This window comes from Hibiscus syriacus, unplaced genomic scaffold (assembly GCF_006381635.1).
Source record: "Hibiscus syriacus cultivar Baekdansim isolate YM2019G1 unplaced genomic scaffold, ASM638163v2 tig00113725_pilon, whole genome shotgun sequence".
In the NCBI taxonomy this organism is placed as follows: domain Eukaryota; kingdom Viridiplantae; phylum Streptophyta; class Magnoliopsida; order Malvales; family Malvaceae; genus Hibiscus; species Hibiscus syriacus.
This window is the reverse complement of record NW_024063471.1, coordinates 16,817,779-16,833,558: the sequence shown is the minus strand read 5'-3', so window position 1 is coordinate 16,833,558 and position 15,780 is coordinate 16,817,779. Positions and strand designations below refer to the sequence as shown.

Sequence of the window (15,780 nt, the reverse complement as noted above, 5' to 3'; positions counted from 1 at the left end):
CCTTGGACCCAAAACAAGGCCCACGCACACCCGGCGGCCCGTGGGGAACGTGCGACGACGACAAGGGTTATTTCGACCAGCCGTTAACTCCCAAAGCATCCTAGCATCAATTCAGACCAATAATATCGACCAAAACCAAGCCAAAACTGTATAACATTAAATAACCGGATGATCTCAGCTTATCCACGGCAATAGACGGCGACAATGTAAACTTGGTTGACGATATGGGTTGGGTTCTGATTGGAATCACCTAGGGAACACCATGGTGTGGGCGGTGAGGTAAGAATGTCGCCAGTTTGGTCGAAATCGATGATGTTTTGCGGCGAAAAGAGTGGTTTTCATCGAAACTTTGCATCCAAAACTACGGCGAACGACGTCTTTATCCGGTGCAAGGGGGCTCGGGTTTTGGTCTCTGGTTGGTGGGGAGTTGATTGGTGGCAGTGGTGCACTCCAATAGTGGCCGGACGGTGCTAATTTGGAGGCAAAAGGGAGGTCGGTGGTGAGGGAGTTAGGGATTTGAATGAAATTTAGGGATTATTAGGTTAACTGATCGGGGAGGGAAAATTTTACTTTTCACTTATAAATAAAAATGGGCAAATTATGGGTTTGGTCCCTGAATTCCTACAACTTCTCAAAACTGACTATGTTTTAAAAACTTAAAATTTGACCCAAAATTGGGGTGTGACATTGTCCATCAGTTTGGGGGTGAAATGTAGTACTAAAATGTAGCTTGGTTCCTAAGGCCTCATGCAACTACTTCCAAAACCTTGAAGTAAATCGAGGATCCCTATTCAAAATAATAGATGAAGGTACCCCATGCAACATTAGAATTTCCTCAATATACATCTGAGCCAACCTTTCCAAAGAATAATCTATTCGTACTAAAAGAAAATGGCCAAACTTAGTTAATCAATCCACAATCACTCGTATCGAATCATGTTCACGCTGAGTTGTACGTAACCTAGTGATGAAATCCATTGTGACTATATCCCATTTCCATTGTGGAATCTAAATCGATTGAAGGAGGCTAAAAGGCACCTGACGTTCAGTTTTTACTTGTTGGCACACCAAAAACTTGGCTACAAATTTAGGCACTTCTCTTTTCATTATCGGCCACCAATAAAATTACTTTAGTTCTTGGTACATTTTGTTACTTCCTAGATGAATGGAAAACTGACTATTATGGGCCTCTTGTAATATTTTTCTCTTTAATTTCTAATCAAATGGAACACAGAATCGTTCTTTAAAGTATAATGCTCCATCATTTCTTTATTCATACCATATAATTCGTGCCTACCTCACTTGTTGGAGTTTGTCTACTATTTTACCAATTAGCAGTTGAGCTTCTCAAACTTTCTACATTAACATAGGCTCCAGTAGTAGTTCTGCCACTAAACCCCCATCTTCCCTCATACTTAAACTAGCAAACATAACTATTAACTCGCTCATAGCCTTATGAATCAGGGCATTGACCATTATATATGCTTTTCTCAAATGAAATTCAATGACACAATCGTAGTCATTAAGTAGTTCGATCCATCTCTGATGCCATAGATTTAACTCTTTCTAGGTGAAGAGATATTTTAAACTTTTATGATCAGTGAAGATATAACATTTATCCCAAATAAATAATGTCTTCAGATTTTTAGTGCAAAAACAACTGCAGGCAATTCCAAATAATGGGTGAGATAGTTTCTTTCATGCCACTTTAATTATCAAGATGGATAAGCAATTAATTCCCTTTTTGCATGAGGACATATCCTAATCCACTCAATGAGGCATCTGTAAAAAGTAAAAAATCCTTCCCTGGCTCTGGTTGGATTAAGATAGGGGCTTCTGTCAAAATTTTCTTTAACTCTTCAAAGCTTCTCTATTTTTCCATTCCCCCACTTGAATTACATTCCTTTATGAAGCAACCGAGTCATTTGCATTGCGATCATGGAAAATCCTTTGACGAAACGACGATAATAGCCAACCAATCCAAGAAAACTATGAACTTCAGTTATGCTCTTTGACAACTCTCATTCAAGTATTGCCTTGATATTTTGTGGGTCTACTCAGATGCCTTCCGTAGAGACTACGTTCCCTAGAAAGTTCACTTTGGATAACCAAAACTCACATTTGCTAAAATTTTCATAGAGCTTCTTTTCTCGAAAGGTCTACAAAAAAATACTAAGGAGATTCTCATGTTCTTTCTCCAATTTGGAGTATACTAAGATATCATCTATAAGAACCACCACAAACTGATATAAGTGGGGTTGAAAAACACGATTTATCAAATTCATGAAGGCCACAAAAGGGTTTGTAAGTCTAAATGGCATCACAATAAATTAATAATGCCCGTATCTTGTTCTAAATGCAGTCTTTAGGATATATATATCTCTTTATCCTTCAACTGATAATATCATGAACTCAAGTTGAGTTTTGAGAACACTCATACATCTCTGAACTGATAAAAAAGGTCATCTATTATTGGGAGTGGGTACTTATTTTTAATCATCACTTTATTCAATTTTTGATAATCAATACAAAACTTTAAAGAACCATCCTTCTTCTTGAAAAACAACACAGGGGCTCCCTAAGGTGATACACTTGGGTAATAAACCCTCAATCTAAAAGTTCCTAGAGTTGGGCCTTTAGTTCTTGAACTTCTGTTGGCAACATCTAAACAAAATTCCTAGGTATATTTTAATTCTAAATAAAATTTCTCGAACAAGAGTCAAGCTCAAATATTCCACGGGGAACACGTCATGATATTCTTCTATGACTCGTAAACTTTTCAAGTTCAGGATTCACACATCAGAATTTAACACATATGCTAAAAAGGCTTCTACACAATGGCTTAAAATCTTATGGGCTGTCAAAGCCAAAACTACTCAGACACAGTCTTTCCTTTCCCTTCAGTTTACCACTATTTTCGAACCCTCTAGTCCCTAAAGCTTCAATTGCTTAATCTTACACTGTAAGCTTGCATCATGTTCCAGAAACCAATCCATCCCTAAAATCATGTTAAACTCTTTAAAAGGAAGATCCATTAAATTAGCGGGGAAAACATATCCTTGGATCTCTATTAGACAACAAGGATACATCTAAACCTAATGGACTAGATACTCTAACTCCTACATTCAACCCCTCTCTCTAAAACACTTCCCCCTTTATGGCATACCTATTAATATATGAATGCGAGGAACTCAGGTCTATCAAAGCAACTATTTGTATGGAAGATACTATAAATATACCTAAAATTACATCAATCGGCTTGTAGTCTTCTCGAGCTTTCACTATATTGGCACGCAGACACTCGGGTATCTGCAAGATCCTTCAATCCTCTTGCACCTCGGTCTGTTTGCCTTGACACGAGACTAGTTCCTCCTCTATTTTTTTCTTTTACCTCCTTTTCCATATGTCGTTAATCTACCTAAACCGGCTGGTGCGTCTTTTTCAAGTTTAGGACAATCTCTGATAAATGATCCAAAGACCCACATCATAACACCTTTGATTTTTTTGCCAACACTGTCTCGAGTGTATTCTCCTACAAAATTTCACATTCAGGTATTGAAGTAGCTCCAGTTGATCCTTTGAACTTGCTACAGAGGTGGTGTTAATTGGTCTCCACCTCTAATCCAAAACAGAACCCTGACCTGACCTTTTAGACAAATTGAAAGCTGAATTCCTTGACTCCCTAAAATTCTTAGCTCTCTTGGTTGATGATCTAGAGGCTCATAGCAGATCTGACATCCTCTTAATTAGTGCCCGCACTAGGCTCTCCTATTGATTTGGCTTTCATATTCAATACTCGCTCTATAGCCTTTCCTTGCCTAAATTGCTCAAAAAAATACCTTTGGAGGATTCGCTGCCAACTGAGCGTGGATAACCAAATGTAATCATTCCAAAAATCTACGACTCCTAAAAGCTTCTGTAGACATTATCTCTAGAGCATACCGACTCAACCTAAGGAAGTCTCTTTCATATTCTAACACTATTCTATCACCCTGAACCAATTATGAGAATTACAATTGTAGATCATCCATGTGAGCCTCTGCAATATATTTCTGACGGAACTCATTTAGAAAGAGTTCCCAAGTCGCATGTTATGACTGCAAGGTCATTTCAATTGTTTCCCACTAATCACTAGCGTCTCCCTTAAGAAGAGAAACTCCACATTATAGATTACCCTCTTGAGCCAAATGTAATTGCATTAGGGTCCTTTGAGTTTCATGTAGCAATTGATCTGCTACTATAGGATCGACCTCACTAGACCCAAAGAACTATACAAGTTTGTACGTCCTAAGTCGCTGTACTAGTGTCTCAAATATGGTAAAAAAATGAGGGGTAACTATAGTCAGTTGAACTCTAGGTTTATCCCTTACAATTCTTCGTAAGGTCACGTTTAAGTTTTGGAAGTATGCCGCTTCAGTCATCCTGACGTCTTTCTTGAGTTATGTTTCCCTATAATCCAGGAGAAACTCATCTTCCTAGTTCTTTGAGAGGGATGCTTGACTTTCATTGTGAGCCTCTTGTCTCCTGTCAGGTTCACTTGCCATTCTTTATCTACTTCTACAATAATAAAGACAAAGGAAAACACCATCAGAATATCAAGCACAGGAGAGTAAATCTGACTCTAGGGCTTGTATCCATGTATTTACCCACAACACTAACACTGGTCTTGGGACAGACTCAACCTGATGGTCTGATATCAATAAATGCAACACCCACCCAAATAAAAGACAAACAATCGTGTGAAATATTTAAGACTTTTATAAAATTCTACTTCATCAAAAAATGGAGCTCCATAAATAAAATGTTTTACAAAATAAAGTAGACTTCAACTTCCATTACACCCAATATAATTCAAGCATAATATCCTTAGACTTACAATATACATACATGGATACGTCAAACCCAATAAAAGAATCTAGAGGTGCACTCTGTAATGGTGATTGATAAGCTCTTCCCTTTTAATGTATTTAACCTTCTCCTTGACTTTTGAATTAGATGATCCTCCAATCTCTTTATCTAAAATAAAAAATGTTAGGGTAAAAGAACAAAAAGAGTGGATAACAATTATATATATATATATATATATATATATGCATATACAACTAAACCTTTACCTAAATTTCAAATATTTCCTAACAACTAAACCCGTTTCATATTTATCTAACAATATTCCCAACATAATGATTCATCAATTCTTATCTTGCTTAGGAATCCTGAGCATAAAAAATCTTGATTAGAATAAAAGAAATCAAATGAAAGTTCTGGAAGAAATGAAGAATGTTAACTTCCCTCTTTCTAAATAATTATTGTTTTTATTCCCAAAAAGTGGGAAAAATCGACTCAAATGGGCTATTTACCCTATTAGTCCTCATATTTCTATACTTTTACATCTCACTCTTTTGGGCTTATAAGCTTGGGTTCCTTTACAATTACATCTCAAGAATTCTCAAGAATGTTATCTTCCCACTTTCTCAAGAATTCTCGTCTTTATTCTCAAAAAGTGGGAAAATCTAATCAAATGGGCTATTTACCCTATTAGTCCTCATATTTCTATACTTTTACATCTCACTCTATTGGGCTTATAAGCTTGGGCCCCTTTGCCATTACATATTCTTCTAGAAACCATTGTAGCTTTACATGCATAACTTGATATTTTCCATAATTAATTAAAAGGTAATATTTATTCATTTTAAATTTTTGAAAAAAGTTATCCTAATCTAACTGGTACTTTGATTCTGGCAATTTAAAATAAATGAATATTCTCCGATGAAATTATATAAGATGATAACACTTTAAAATTAATCCGGAGGGCGGAAGAGGATATATTCTTCTATTTAAATCTATCAAGGATAGGCCGTTTGACCTCATTCAAATATTTTATTAAAAAAATAAAGTCTAAATAATAATTACTAATTTACGAAAAATATTAAATTACTACTAATTTAATAATCTATTAATTTTCTAACAAACAATAAAAAAATATTAAATTATTTATTATTAATTTATTACACCTAAAAATAAACCCTAAGCAACAATTCAAGTAGACCAATAACTTCTTTTAATGAATATGAGTCAACCAAAATTATAACTAATTTAACGAGTAACGGTTCAAATCGAATAATAAAACTTTTTAACGAACATAATTTAAAAATTATTTAACTTACGATCAACTCGCTTAATAATTACTCTATCTTTCACGAGTCAGATGGCGTAAGAGTGGATGATTAACGATGCAAGGATCTAGCAACTTCGAGAGACAAACTAGAAGAACCAAACTTTACTCTGATAGTAATATCCAATAGAAGTCCACCACATCATCATTTAAACTTAAAATCCCTCCAATAATATGGTACCTTGATGGAAATACCCTCCCAAGCTCTACTCCTTATCACCGCTCCTCACAAACCCCCCGTTAATTAAGTGTGCTGATATCTAAATAAATTATAACCGTCCGATCACTCTTCGTCCTGACTCCAACTGTCAGTATTAAGCGAAACCCAATTTGAAGCAGAGAGAAAGAACAACTGAAACTTGCAAAAAAGTCAACTCTTTCAATATTCTCATTTCTCTATCTGTCTTTGGCCTTTTATTTTCGTATTGTGTTATTTTTCGAAGCTTGTAATCTGAATTTTAGAAGAATTCCACTTAGAAGATTAGTATATATTTTGCAAATATTAATCTTTAATTTCTTCAGGGTTTTTCTTGTTTATATTTTGTTACTCGTCGCTGAAAAGATTCGGGAATTGAATATAGGGTTTTAGAGATTTGAGAGGCAGCGAATGAGCAGTGACAGTCAGGTAATTGTTACTGGGTTTAGAATTTGTTTTTCTGATCCGGGTTTAAGGGAAAAGGGCTTTATTATTGGAGTAGGGTTGTTTTTCTATCGAACTTCTCATAGTGTATAGATTTTTGAGTCTTGAATTACTATATATTACTATAAATTTCTAAATATAGATCCAGTAATATTTATTCTCTTTATCTTGCAACCTTAATGTCTGCGCATGATCGAAAATGATTAGAAGTGAATTTTGGAATTTTCTTTTGAGTGTTTTATAAGGTCTAATATGATTGTTGGGGGCGGGTGAATTTAAGAGTTTTAGTTTAGGTAAGTAAACAAATTATCAAAAATGCTAGGATTTGGATTCATGTAAGAGCTCATTTAATTCAACGATATATAAGTTCAATTACCAACTATGAAATTTCATGCATAATCTGAGTATATTCACGCGGAATGGTAGAATTCAGGGTTCCATTGTTGTTCTCTATTTTTTAATTGGATGGATTTGGGTCTTTTGGAAGATGAGTAATTGAACAAAAAGGTTAAAGATTTCAATATTTAGATAAATGCATGAATGAGCGCATCTGACTTTGCTTACAAACCAAAATTTGATCATTGTTGTGATCTAATGGTGGGTTTTTTTTTAAATCAGATGGGATAAGTTTGCTCCTATGGTTGATGTGTTTAGAGATTAGTGATTAAACAGCAGCTCGTTTGCATTGAATAAAGAGAAGTAAGAAAGGGTATTTTGGCTAAGATGTTGGGAAAGAGTGATAGGTTTGCTGGGGGTTATTATTGTGGCCCTTATGAGCCTCCTGGTGAAACAGAGGGATGTGGAAGCTCCGGACGAATTGATAATGAAATTGCTGCTTCAGAAAATTCAAGTGCTTCAATTAGGAAATGTATCAGTTTAAATCTTGTTAAAGGTCACACTTTTGGAGTCACTAGACAAGTGCTTTCCCCGCCACACATGTCACAGTCTGAAAGAAAGGATTTGATACATAGGTTTAGTGGTGAATTGGAGCAAATACGGATGCTTCAGAAGAAAGTTGAGTTGCAAAGGACAAATGGCATTTCTGTGTCATCTTCCTGTGATATTCTTAGTTGTAGCAATGGAAAAAATTTACCTCATGAACTGGATTTTCAGAAATCGTCCATATATTCTTGTCCCGGGAACAAAAAAAATGCTTCAAGTGGAAAGGCATGCAAGTTTAGTCGGGATGTTTCTGGAAGATTTGAGTCTGCGAAACATGCATCTGCAGCAAACACTACACATATTATCATGATGAAACAGTGTGAGGGTCTTCTAAAGCGATTGATGAGCCATCAGTATGGGTGGGTCTTCAACAAACCAGTAGATATAGTGAAGCTGAATATTCCAGATTACTTCAATGTTATTAAGAACCCAATGGATCTAGGAACGGTTAAAAAGAAGATAGCATCTGGTGCATATGCCAACCCCCTGGAGTTTCATGCTGATGTTAAGCTTACTTTCGGTAATGCAATGACCTATAATTCCCCTAGAAATAATGTCCATGCTATGGCTGATACCCTTAACAAGTTTTTTGAAGTGAGATGGAAAAATATTGAGAAGAGGTTACCAGTTACTGGTGCTCAATTGGTTCAAGGTAAAGCTCCTGTCGAGGATATAGTAAGTTCTAAGACAATGCCTCCTGCTAAAAAGAGGAAGACTACTTCAGTGACCCAGGAAGGTGTACTGGGACCTGTGAATAGAATGACAGATGAGGAAAAGCACAATCTAGGTAGAGAACTTGAATCTTTGCTTGCTGAAATGCCTCTGCATATCGTTGATTTCTTGAAGAAGCACAGTTCAAATGGAACAGAACCTGGAGAAGAAATTGAGATTGATATCGATGACCTCAGTGATGATACCTTGTTCACATTGAGGAAGCTTTTAGATGACTATTTGCTAGAGAAACAGAAAAACCAATCAAGAGCTGAACCTTGTGAAATTGAGGTAAGTCTCTTCACCATATAAATTCTGAAAATTGGCAACTTTGCCTATGTTGGATATGGCTGTGGTTAGATTCTTCCAAGTTTTTCTATGTATCTGGAGGATCCTTGGAGTTCATATCCCCATGTCCATGTGTTGAACATTAGTGCCTGACATGGGTACTTTAAGAAAAATGAGGAGTCCAACCACATAGATCATTGCTTTCTTTTGATGCTTCAATTTTTTTCATGCTTCTGAATCTGATTTTTTTTTGTTTGTGTTTTTGGAAAATTTTCTGATGCAGCTACAAAATGAATCTGGGCTGAGTAATTCATCCTTGCAATAAGGTTATCTTTTGAATCCTTCTTCTTGATATCTCACCTACTGAGCTAAATTTTCCTTTCTGACTGGTTTTATATTATTCCTTTGCATTTCCAGGGAATGACCTGGCTGATGAGGGTGATTACATTGGAGGAAATTATCCTCCGGTGTCAAGCTGTCCTCCTGTGGAAATAGAGAAGGATAAAGGTCAGAGAAACTCAAAGTCTGTCAGTCCAGGCAGCAAAAGAGGTAATATCATTTTCCTCTCATTTTATCTTTTTGTATGCATCATGCATTCTGTTTTCTGTTGTTTTCATTAAAACTATGATAGGTAAGTTTCTTAGTTTTTATTAAATCTAGACTGTTTGAACCGTATGGCAAAAGAATGAGGTTCCTTGTAATACCTTCTAATCTTGTTACTTCGGCTGCTTATTCTAAAATTGTAGGAGATAAAGAAACTCGATATAAAAACTCTTTTTGACGGCCCACTCAGTAATATAATTGCCCCTTCCTATTCACTTCTCTTTTCTTTGTGTTTTTCTAGTATAATTGAAGTTGGTTTCCTTGGTTTCTTCAGTGCAAGCTTGTCTGATGTTTGCAGGTGTCATTTCCGTGATTGACTTCTTTTGTATTCTTTGCAGGTTTAGAGATTGGCTGTTCGTCTGACAGTGAACCTGATGGTGCTAAAGCTGCAAATTCAGTGGAAGCGATGAAGGTGTGTTCTGATTCTATTTGTACGTGTGTATGCTTGGTCAACTTCAAAGTTTTCTCTTGCAGTTTGAGGCACGGTTGAGTTTCTTTTCAAGTAGCATCTTACTTTGTATTATCCTTCAGATGCTGGAAGCTGCAGATTCTGGGACTCAATTGGATGAAAAGATGTGTGCTGAAAACCATCTTGATAGCACCGGTGAGTATGAAGAAGGGAATATTTTTGTATTTATATTCGTGCTTTATTGGCAAAGCCATGAAATTGGAAATGCTTCGTTACGTGTAAGGTTCATTAACCCATGTTCTCATGCAGAATGTGTTAGTGTGTTGGATCAGCCTGATCATACATATCAGCCGAAACCAAGTTCTGTTGGGTCAGATGGTTTTCAGGATGGTAAGATTAATGCAGTTTATGGAAGGAAAATCTGTGTTTTGGTTTAAAGTTGTGTCTCACTGTTTGTTCTATTAAAAATCTAGGAGACAGTGCTTCAGCGGAGAGACATTTCTCCTGAGAAACTCTTTAGATCTGCTTTGTTGAAGAAAAAATTTGCCGATACCATTCTAAAAGCACGAGAGAAGACACTTACACAGGTTAGTTGTAAACTTGTGTCCCTGATACCTAAAACTTATTCCATTATTATACCCTCTAAGCTTTTGACTCTGGATCAGTGTGAGAATGGGGTCCCTGAGCAATTGCATCGGAAGGAGGAGCTTGAACAACAAAGGAAAAATGGTTTGAACTTTAATCCACCTTTCTGTTGATTCCTACAGATTGAATTAGAAATAATTCTCAAATGACGTTATTCTACTCCAAGGATGAATCAAAAAAGAAATACTTATTGTTTGTGCTTTATATTTTTTTATTTCTGATGAAGAAAATAAACCTTTTAATTAAAGGATTAGGAAAAAATGGTTTGGATCTCCTATGAGAATGATTGGGAAGATTGAAAACCAGAAATAGTGATATTTGCTATTGTTGCAAAACCATATGAATAGCAAATATGGTACAAAACCAACATGACAGGTGCATTGTATGGATTTCAAATAGTTGAATGTTATACCCACATGGATTATGTCTCTTGTTTCAGACTTTGAACTTATCAAACTTAAATCACCATTAATAAGGCATCCTAATGTGGGTGGATTTGGTTTGGGGTGCAAAAATAGTACCTCGGGATCTGCCATGTTAGAAGGCCAATTGTTTTCAGGGATTTTAATATGCAGTTTTGAATGAGTGAATTGATGTGTTTTCAAGATAGAATAGTTTCAGGTGAAGTGTCAGACACGGGTATGTATCCAACATGGTTATATGGTTAGATTTTTCTTAGTGTTTTCATATATTTGGAGGATCGATAGATATTATATCCAAGTGTCGGATAACAGTGTCAAGACACGGATAATTCATGAAAAATCAAGTCTGAGCAACATAGGTTTGTATATCTTGCATGCCAAAGCAACAAGTTTATTAATGTTGTCCAGAAAAGGCAAGGTTGCAAGCAGAAGCCATGGTTGCTGAAGATGCTCAAAGAAGAGCTGTAGCAGAAGCGGAAGCCAAGGCCAGACGGAAGAGGGAGCTTGAGAGGGAAGCCGCAAGGCAGGCGTTGCTGAAAGTAATGCATTGTAGTTACAATTTCGTAATTTGGCCCCGTGTCTTAATTTTTGTGTACCTAGCGTCTACATAATATCTGGTTATGGTAGGTGGAAAAAACTATTGAGATAAATGAGAATGCTAGGATCCTTGAAGACCTAGAAATGCTTAGAGTTGCTCCGGCGGAGCAGTTGCTAAGTTCAGTGGATGAGACGAGTCCAGATCATTCTCATGATGGCTAGGGTAGCTTCAAGCTTGAGGGCTGCAATCCTTTAGAACAACTGGGTTTGTTCATGAAGGACGATGAAGGGGAAGACGAGGAGGAGGAGGAGCTGCCTCGCCCCCCAAATACTGTAAATGATACTACAGAGGAGGGCGAAATAGTTTGATCCTTTCAAAAATCTTGCTTTGGTTTCTTTTGGGGTTATAAGCTCCTTTATTTTGAAATATAATGCGAATTTGATTCATACCGAGGGAAACGGAAAACCTTACGGAAATTATGATAAGTCTTTTCTTTCTTCTGTAAATATATATGTAAATTACAAGAAATTTAAGAAGGTTTTTGTTTTGTGCCTAGTCGAAATTCAATTACTATGTCCACTTTAAATTTTATTAGTGTAAAATTTACACAAGTAGTGATTCAATTATGTGTTAACTTTATATCATTAGATATTCTGGTTATAAAAATTTGGGTAAATTATATATGGTTTTTAGAAAGGTTTAACTTATGCATTCAGTTAGTTCACTAGCAAATCAAAAGCATCAAGAGCCTTGGATGGGTTAAATGGTTTCAATCATATGGTAATAGAATCGAAGTTTCTTTCGCAAACATAAAAACAGATTGATGTATTGGTTTCTTCCTCCTAAACGTATGGGGATCAGAATGTGTTGCTTACCGGAACCAGGGGCAAAGGCTAGTCGAGATTGCGCACGAAATGAGCTGTCAATGTTCATGATAGATAACATTCTTGTGATTTTGGTGATTTGGTCGTGAGAAGAATCAGTGGAAGGTTCTTTCTTCTTGTAATTCAAGTTAGCAAACTGCATAATATCATGAAAGCACAAAGGTTGTCGCACCTCAGAGATGTGTTTGAGGATATATTTTCATAAAGTGAGAACTGCATAATCCCGGAGAAAATAATGTGGATTGAAGTGGCTGGAATCCCAATCTACTGTTGGAACCAAATTTCATTTCGGAAAATGGCTAAAGGTTGGGGAGTCTTAGCAGTGGGCGAAAATGCATCGCATCCTAAAAGCTTCAATAAGGTTTCAATTCTCATATCCACTTCTGAGGTCACATTATGTGGAAGATTCAATTTTATGTTGGCAGAGAAAGTTTTAAAATTAGAGTGTGAGAGGCGGGTTTCTTGAAAATATTCTTAGAAAATCTGTTATCACATGTGGCTAGAGGGAGGGTAGAGAGGGTAGTTCGTCTAATGACGTTATCTCCATTAAATCTTTGGTTAGAAAAGAATCATCGAAAAACCCTCAGACTATACCTTCTCCGGCGTGGTGGCCAAAAACCCTCAAATATTGCATATCTCATTGAAAATGAAGCATTGAATGCCATATGCTTTTGAAAAGACATCTCTGATTTTGACGGCAACGCTGTCGGAAACTCGATAAGTAGATTGGTGAACTATAGTAAATTTGGTTCTAGGATTGTTGACAAGGAGTTTAGTAAACCGTTGACCCAATATCCTGTCTAGGTTGTAGGGGATCTACTAGCATATGAAGAACTTTCTCATTCACCTATTCGAGTTTAAGATTCAGCCGATGTGGGTCTCAATATTAATTTGTCCCAAATAGCTCATGCGAGTGTGGATCACATAGATGATTATCCCATACTAAAAAGGATAACTAGGTTACGGGCTTCACTAATTGTTTGTCCAAAAGCAATGGAGAAGACTTGGACCGTGTTAATGTATTATCTCGCACCCGGAAGGATGTTATAATGATGGGGTTATTAGTAAACAGAGAGCTTGAAACTCAAAAGAAGGGTTTTTATTTTTATTTTTATTTTTATCAGACTCTATTCTCTGTGTCTTATACATCAATTCTTGAGTCAACAATACTGCCTTTGACAAAAATTCTCATATCCCTAGGGTGGAAAAGGATTTAGCTCTTACTGTAGCAGTAATTCCTACGTTTGAAACAAGGGTCTCTTCCCCCAAGCTCAATAGGATTTATTCAAGACGAGTAAAGAAATATAATTTCATGCTAGAGATTCAAGACAAGGTTTCTCTTAAAATTGGAGAAAAAAATGATGTGATCCAGCCTAGCATCAACTCTCTTCATCACTTGATCACACCATGGACATTCTTCAAGGATGATTCTAAGGGAGTCCTACCTTACTTTGTCTTATATCTACTTGTTTATACATCATATAGTTATTTTCCATATAATTTATATCATGCTTCATGCTATGCTACATATGACATGTTCATCTTAATATACTATTCCATGCATACTTGTTATATATCATGTTAAGTATGATGATTACATGCCTTATCTTACATGCCATGATTAATATGTGTTATCTTACCTTATACTTAGTTTATATCACGCATATTATGTTAAGCATAGTTATGAAAAGTTCTAGTCCTTATAATATGTTGATCTTCTACTTTGCTTAGCATAAGGCATTCATTCATATCTTTACTTAGTCTATTAAATGTTTATGCATTCATATTTAGCTCATCTTATACATATGTTCACTTATCAAGCTCATATCTAGCTTTTACCTAGACGTCATATTGCATTTCCATTGTTTTACATTGATTCAATACTTATAAAATTGTTTTCTATGCATTTTTAGGTTGGTAGCTATGGAAGGTTATGCCAGCTCTTAGATAGCTAACACAATCTGTGGCAGCTCATGCTTGCTCAATTACATCAAAGCATAGCTAATTTTAGCTCAAGACAACTCAAGGCATGAGGACACTAGCTCAAGAGTAGCTGAAGGAGCTGAACGGGATCTGAAACTAGCTGGAAGGCAGCTAAGGACTTTGTAGCTGAGCTGAGGACTTATGTCAGTTGGAGGCAGCTAGAGTGACACTAGGTACCTAGCAAAGTTATCTATATCACCTAGCTAGCTACCTAAGCTTCTAGCTAACTTATTAGCTTCACTAGCTGCCTATGTCATTACCTAGAAACATCTTACACCAAGAATACATCCTATGGCCAAGACCTTACCTTACTTTGGCATGGAGAAGCCACAACATCAAAAGAGTCATGTGCATTGTGTTTGCTGCTATGTGCATCATTCAAGTATGTACACATCACGTGAGAGCAAAATAGGCGCCAAACACCAAGGGGAACTTCTCTATTCGGCCAAAAGCTCTTTTCTCTTCAATTTAGACGCCAAACAAAATCCAAATGCATCCAAAACACCCCCTTGGCCGAACCAACACCTAACCATTCGGCCTAAGGCATGAATATTTATTAAAGGACATGAATCTTCATAAAAAAAATGCATTTTCAAAGGCTTTTCACACTTAGCCGAATTTATTACTTTATTTTAGGCTCAAGGACATCATTTTTCATTAAAAGAACATGTATCTTTCAAAGGGTTCATCCTAACAAATATATTTGTCACTATTCAACTATGCCCTTTGGAAATCTATAAATCCAATGCCTTGGTTAGTTGTAATGCGTACAATTTATCTCTCTTGACATATCAAATATACTTGTGAGGTTATCCTCTTTGTTTAAATTCTTTACAACTTTTATCGACTTATGAAGTGCTTAGGCTCTTTTAGCATCAACCCTTCTCTTTCATTGATACTTTTGGTTCTTTTGGTTTAATATACCAAACAGGTCAAAGTCCTTTACTACCACCCCTTGTTCAAATTATAAGGTTTGGTGTTAGGCTTCCTATAGCCTAGTTTCTCTTTTAGTTGTCCAATATACTATCCACTCGTATCCATTTCATTCATAAGACCATCACCACACCCCAAATACTTCCTCAACCATTCTTTTATCGTTCATCTTATTCAGCCCACCATTTCACCCTTACATCAACTACCTAGCCTTCCATTTGAACCTATCTTCTTGCAGGTACTTACTCATTCACTAAATCCACAATCAAGGGGTAGGTTACCCGATATCAAACGGTATTCAGAGCTTTGGGTGAAGAGCCAACGTGCAGCAAGAAGCCCTACAAAAGAAGAAAAAAAATAAAACAAAAGGATACATCAAGTGGTGCAATTTGGCCAAGTGAAGAAAACATCAAAGAAAGATTCCATCATTTCATTCAAGGAGTTTGAATAACAAAGTAAAGGCCAAGTTCAAAGTGAGGCACCAAAAAATCAAAACAAAAGCAAGGGTTAGCACTTCAACAACATCAAAGGTTCAACATCACATGGCAAGTGATCAAGACCTTTGATTGTGGTGAAAGTGAAGTTGCGAGTGCTTTCTTGTAAGTAACCC

At 36.3% G+C, this 15,780-nt stretch overlaps 1 pseudogene; it reads left to right on the top strand.

The window, feature by feature from the left end:
* The first annotated feature begins 6,445 nt into the window (after nt 1-6,445).
* LOC120187743 lies at nt 6,446-11,912 on the top strand (annotated as a pseudogene).
* The last annotated feature ends 3,868 nt before the right edge of the window (nt 11,913-15,780 follow it).